Source organism: Myotis daubentonii, chromosome 13 (assembly GCF_963259705.1).
Source record: "Myotis daubentonii chromosome 13, mMyoDau2.1, whole genome shotgun sequence".
NCBI lineage: Eukaryota > Metazoa > Chordata > Mammalia > Chiroptera > Vespertilionidae > Myotis > Myotis daubentonii.
This window is the reverse complement of record NC_081852.1, coordinates 64,583,687-64,590,725: the sequence shown is the minus strand read 5'-3', so window position 1 is coordinate 64,590,725 and position 7,039 is coordinate 64,583,687.

The window sequence follows — 7,039 nt, the reverse complement described above, 5'->3', positions numbered from 1 at the left end:
ACCCAACCCGCAGCCTACAGGCCATGGCGCATTGCCAGTGCAAGGGCAACGTGCGGTATGGCTGAGCGCACACAGGGAAAGAAACGAGAGGATTCAGCACGGGAATGAGCACGGGGGGGAAGCAAACCCTGAACCAACAGTGAAGCCAAGCCATTGCTACACATTGGTGACACACATCAGCAAAGATGGCCGAGCACAGAGGTAAAAGAGGACGACCCAAAATCTCAGAAGCACGAGAGAGACTGGCAACATGATGAATGGAGCTGTAACAGAGACAGCTAGCATGGCATGCCAAGGGATCAGGACATCACTGCCTGCCCTGGAGAAGGCATACCTGACGCAGTCCACAAGCACATGCATGAATCTGTGGGTCACCGCGACACACCGCACCCAGCAATCCACCTGAAATCCCTGGGGGGTCACATGACGCACGAAGGGGGAAGCCACGGAAGGAAGGCAGTCCTGCAGGGGTAGGCCTGGAAAGGGCTCTGCTGTCACCCACCTGTGTCCAGAGGGCGAGGTTTCAAGCAGCAGCCTTCCCTTGCCAGGCAGAAATAACGACTTAGGGGCCCAAATGCCAAACAGGGCGCCCTTCCTGAGGTCTTCCTTCCCCCCCCTACCCCGGCACGAGGGAAGAACCCACTGTCAGAGCGGTGGAAGCACTGAAATCATCATTCCAGGGGTGCTGAGACTCACAAAGGTGCCTCCTAGACATCTAGGCCATGCCCAAGGGGGGAGGGGGGTGTGGACAGCCTTCCAAGCACACAGTCACAGGAGGTAGGAGGCAGCCCCATCCCTCACTGAATGCACAGATGGCCAGGTTGCTGTCAAGGACCTACCAACCGGAAATACTACGGGCCCTCATGTCAGTGGCAAGCTGAAGCTCACAGCAGCAGAGGTGGGGCTGCCAATGGTTGTCCCACAGCGCCTAAAGGAATCACAGGAATCATGCTTCTGGGCATGAACACCTATTGTTCCCAAAAGGAAGCAACAATCTTATGTGGAAAACCCCCAGTTTGAAGACTCCACAGAAACAGTGGCATTGCTTGAAGACTTGGAATGGACCAACCGTCAGCGTAAAGGAACTTACCGTGGCATGCAGCCATGCCATAAACGCCACGCATACCTTCCTAAGGGAAACAACGATACTGAATGCCAGTCTTGGTGACACAGTGATTGCTCTTGGAGGGGATCTTAGCATGCCAGCATCGCACCACATGGCAAGGGAAGGAGCATAGCACAGACGATCTGAAGGCAGTACAACTTGCATCTGGCAGCAAATCGGACATGCACGGATTCTGCTGGCCTGGAATGGCTAGTGAGAGTGGGAGATGGCATCGCTGCTGGCAGTTCTCATGTTGGAATGGATGCTATAGCAACGTGCTATGAAATGACTTGTAATGGATCTGCCAGGTAAGCTGCCTTTGGAAGTGCCGCTGCCATTGGTCATAGTAGCAATGCATCTGAACGCCCAAGTATTCTGTGCAACGACGGCGCACAACCAAGGAATAAATAAGCATGCCGCAGACACATTCCATGGAGATCCCCGCAAGTACTTGATCAATGGTAGCATCGACTCAACAGGGAATGCTGAGGAGGACAGTGCTTCCTGCCAAATTTCCTAGTAGCGCCATTCCCTCAAGAATGACACACCATGACATGAAATCAAAACTGGGCACAGTCATCCGTGTGTTGAGAAATCTCAATAGGCAACGCGGTCTTTGCGAAGGCATCATCCAGGCCTGTGCTGAAGGGATCAGCAGCCACCACCATGCAAGCAGAAGCATGCACAGAATCTGCATGGGAAGTGGCAGGTGTGATTGCAGGGCATAACTGGGCCCCAGGTGACACGAGCCTCCAATGTGAAGGGAATCAACACCAGCTTCCCGTAGGCTAGCATTTCTAAGTATGAGTAGCAAACAACAAAGTCAAACTGTAGGCACGACAAGCACAGCCATACCGGAGCCCAGCATAAAACAGGACCATGTGATGTCAAAGCCAAAGCCCTCATCACTTCATCGACGGGAAGGCAGTGAAGCACTGTGGGAGCACTTTCAGCACAAACACAGGGCAGAGGGCAAAGTCAGAAGATGCTATGGACCCTGGCAGTCATTGCCTGCCTCGCTGCTACTTTCACACCAGGATGCTGTTGCGTACATATCAGGGCTTTGCTGCGCCCACAGCACACATTTCTGGGACAGACATCACGCCTTCATTGCTGCCATACCCTGCCATCACCACCTCACAAGCAGTAAGCTCACATGGCACTCCCATGCACACGTTGCTCATGTGCTCCGATCTCTCACGCCTCTAGGGCAGAGACAGGGCAGGCAGCAGCATGAGGACAATCTATGGCAGGCAATTCCCTCTGCCATGCTCAGTAAATCCGTGTACGTGGGCAGTGGTCTGTAGATGATATTGGGAACGCATGTGGGAACACACAGTTGTTTGGGCACCGCAGGCAGCACACTGGACAGGTGAGGCAAGAGATCTTTGATACACCCAATATAGAAGTTTCCATTATTGCAGTTGATAGTGGCAGAGTGGGGAAATTGCCCATGGAACGGATCCGTGACGCCACTCCGTCAGGAATGGCATGGCACACGGTAAATCGCGCACTATGCACAGTCATCATGCTATTGGGAAATGCTAATGGTAAATGTGGCCCTTTGGATGGCACAGGGCTAGCTTTCAAAGGATGAGCAGGCACCATCAGCAAACCTGAGGTATTACCAGTGCCGGCAAAAGGACAGGCTGTACGTATTCCAAGGAGTGGCTGGTCCCCATGCGACAGTAGCCGCCCAGTGAAATAGGTGCAAGCACGGTTTCCATTGCTGCCATCCTTTGTGAGAACCAGTAGGAAATCAGCAGGACAAATGTGCGTTAGTAGTGGGCATATTCCTAACAGAACCTGTCCATGCACATAGCAAACTGCAAGACTGCCAATCTCAGAATTCAGTAGCAGGTGAGATCAAAGCCAAAAGTGTAAGCACTGCATCACAAGGGGAAGGAGGCAATCACTCTGAAGACACAGTCAGCATTCCTGGGAAATGCAGGGGGACAGCATCACAAACACAAGCACTGCAGCATCCATGGACCACAGCACTGCTGCAAACAGACACCATTGCTCTTGCAAAGCTCAGGCCATGTTTCCACTGCTTGCGGTGATTCCATGCCTCTGGTCTTCTGGCATTATGCCGCAACTCTGTGTTTATAACGAGACCCACATATTCCTTTTTTGCACGCTGCAGTGATCTCCTTGCATGTGCCGCACAGGGCCAGCAATTGAGCTGAAAGGACATCTGAGCGCAATGGGAACAGAGGGGAAACAGCCACAGGGTAAACATAACGGAAAATTCTGGGCTGCTGAAGGTGCAGCAGACACAGGTAGCAGGACATCCTATGGAAAACAAGGTAATTGCGTGGCACAGGAAACACACACGAATCTAAGAGCATGAGCAGGTGTGTGAGGAAGACCCGTCTTGTGTGCTGCACATGCTCATAGCAACGCCAACGAGGTGGTGGCTGCCATTCTGTGAGCACAGGGCAGGGAACATGCACACGGTGCCCTCCTAAGCACTGCCACGGCCTGAGAAGAACCTCACCGTAAGTGTTACCCATGCCACCACTGTAATGGACCCTGTCACATCATCAGTGTGGCTGCACACACCATACCGGAAACATGAAGGCATGACACACAAGGGTCATGGCAGACGGACACACAGCAGCCACCAGATAGTCGCAGCTATGACGCACAACACGGTGCTCCCAGTGCTGGAAAGCACACGGCATGTTCAGAAGGACAGGAGCACATGCAGGAGCCAGGAGCACATGCAGGAGCCAGGAGCACATGCAAGAGCCAGGAGCACATGCAGGAGCCAGCAGCACACGCAGAAGCCAGCAGCACATGCAGGAGCCAGGAGCACATGCAGGAGCCAGGAGCACATGCAGGAGCCAGCAGCAAACCAACCATCAAAGAGCTCCTACCACAGCAGCCAACACAACAAGCAGGAGGGCAGCAGCCCAAGCGGAGAACGCCACAGCACTGCACAGCACCGCGCAGCCAGAGCACACAGACTGCACGGCAGTGCCAGCACTTACCTTTCCCGGCAGAAGGTCAGGAGTCATTCGCTGCGGTGGGTGGGAAATGTTGCCATTTCCCAGGAAGCAAGGTCACAGAGCTGCCGCCACACAGACCTGTGGGGAACTGGAAAGTAAGTGAATGAGGAAACTGTGCCGTGACGGGATTCCCTGTAACGCACCTCATAGCCACCATGAAAAAGCAGACAAACAGCATGGAGCGACAAACCAGCCCACGGCAACCACACACGGGAGGAAAGACAGGATGGGAACTGCACAGCAGAGAAGACAGCGAGAGGAATGGCCACCACACCGGCTCACAGTCCAGTGGCTCACACACACAGACAGCAATCCCCGCACATGAACAGCACACCAGGCACAGCGTGCTAACAGAATGCACATGTTCCGAAATCATCCGGCAAAGACTCATGAAAACAGAGACTGGCAAGGTCTACAGGCAGCCACAGCAAGGCTCAGAAGAAGCAGCACTCTCAGCAGCACATCTCAGTGCCTGAGACCGACACCAAGAAGCCGACTCACAGTGAGGGGGCCTGCTTGTAGTGCTACTTGGCACACACCGCAAGAGACTGGCAAGAGGACGACAAACACATATTCACCACCTGTGCCTCTCTCTGCCTCTCTGCCTCTCCCTCTATCTTTGCCCCCTCCCTCCCTCACTCCCTCCCTCCCTCCAAACCTCCAAACCTCCAAACCTCCCCCCAAACCTACAAACCTACAAACCTGCATCCCCCACCCAACCCACCCTCTCTCGCACAGCAAGTGCCATCAGGACACGGGAAAAGCGAGCACAGAAGACACGGAAAATGACAGATAGCAATCGTGAAGAAGTGCCATGAAAATGCATGTAACAGATGTGGACTTGCAAGCACAGAAGCGTCACCAGGGAACATCTGCCAACAGTGGCGGAGCGGGGAACAGGCAGTGAGCAATTGCCTCAAGACATGGCGAGGAACAAAGCAGTGAATAGGAAGCAATCTTTGCCAACAGCAAGCAGCACAGAAGCATCAGTGCACCTCGAATAAGACACTGAAAGCAACAGTCAACAGCTGCAAGGAAGGCTCCACGGTGCACGCAGTCATTCTGCCAGCACACTGGGCACAGGCTGCGCACAGCAAGCCTCACTAGGAAGCAATGAAGCAAAGCCCGAACCTCAGGGAAACACACCGGGGGGGGGGGGGGGGGCGGGGGGGGGCGCAGCACGGAAATACACGCATTCAAATGAGAGCGAGCTCTCCACAGGAGCTGCCCACACTGTGTAAGGTGCCCGCAGAGAAAATGCCAGCTGGGACGTGATGGCAGGAAAAGCAGAAGCTGACCACAGGAGAAGATGGCAGAAGACATGCCAGGGAAGGCCTGAAATGAAGCAAGAAACAGCGCTCTCGGAAGCCTCTCCTGAAAGGTGCTGCTGATCCAGAAATAGCCACAAGCTGGCAGCAAAGGATCACCGATAAAGTGGCGCGCACTTCACAGCGCACGGAGGAGGGATTGCTGATCAATCCTCAGGCTTGGAACAGCAGACACCGCCAATCTGAAGCCGCCAGCATGGAAAGCAGGCTGACTGGAAACTGCTTGGAAACCCGGGGGGGTGGGGGGGGGAAGCACCATGGAAATCTGCAGGGGAAATCGTGAAGGATGAACCCAAGCTGACATGTGAAGGATTTCCTACCAAAGCACGATGCAGCACAGGAAAACATGCAAACCAGTGTCCCGGCAGGCCAGGGCTGATAAGGCTCCATTGCCCAGGCAAGTAACCGATGCGGAGACCACGAACCAGACAACGCGAAATGGCTGCACACGCAGAGATGGCAGAAAGGACTCAACAGAGCATCACTGTCAGCAACCGATAATGTGAAACACCCAGATGCCACCACGCACACACATGTGGCAGAAACTGCGGAAAAAGAGGCCGTGGCATCCTGGCTTGAGGAAACCACCTGTCAGAAAACACTGAGACCAGGAGATTTTCCCGACGGCCAGCAGAAAGCAGCAATGCAGCAGGCAATGTCAGCGGCACAGATACCCAACACTCATTTGCCTCCTTTCATGGAGACTCATGGCCACAGGTGAGGCTAGAAGGAGGGTAGGTGCCCTGGATGAAAGCAGGCACAGGGAGCAGAGCAAGAATGTAGCCAAGCACGCGGGAAGCACAAAAGGAAGACAAGCCAGAGGCAGCACTGGAAGCAGCGTTCCTCTGCCAGGGCACCAAATCCGTCGCCTAATGCACAGATGGCAGAAAACCTGTACCACTTTCAGAAACACAGGCGGCCCATGCCATCACAGCGCACGCCTCCTGCAAGCACAGCCCCCGAACGGCTCTGAGGGGGCACCTCCGAGAAAATACGCCCTAGACTGCATGCAACGCGTTGTAGGTCCCAGAACACGTAGGGCTGTGAGGTCCAGGTGAAACTGCGAAAGGAATCTGCAGGGTCACGAGTCAGAGAAGGACTTCCTGTGCTCAGTCAGCAGACACCCAAACACACCTGGCACCGCACAGAACAGTAACGGACCGCACACTCACGGCACCTGAGCTACTTGCAGGCGGACATGCAGAAGGAAGGAAGGAAGGAAGGAAGGAAGGAAGGAAGGAAGGAAGGAAGGAAGGAAGGAAGGAAGGAAGGAAGGAAGGAAGGAAGGCATGTCATAGGCAGCCTTCAAAACTGTTCTCGACACATCAATGCACCAAGAAAGGGTAACGGAACACCACCAGCCACCCAACGCTGCTGAAATACTGCGCCATCCCACTGGCAGCCACCAGACGGCAGCAGAGGAACAGAAGCAACACTCAGAAATGTGGAAGCACAGCAGTGCGGAGACATTCACAACAACCCTCAACCAGCGCGCAGCCCACGCTGTGAGTTTCTAGATGAAGGCGCACTTAGGTGGCTAAGAGGAGAAGAGTCACAGGCCAACGTCACACAGCAGCATGGAAACGTGCACG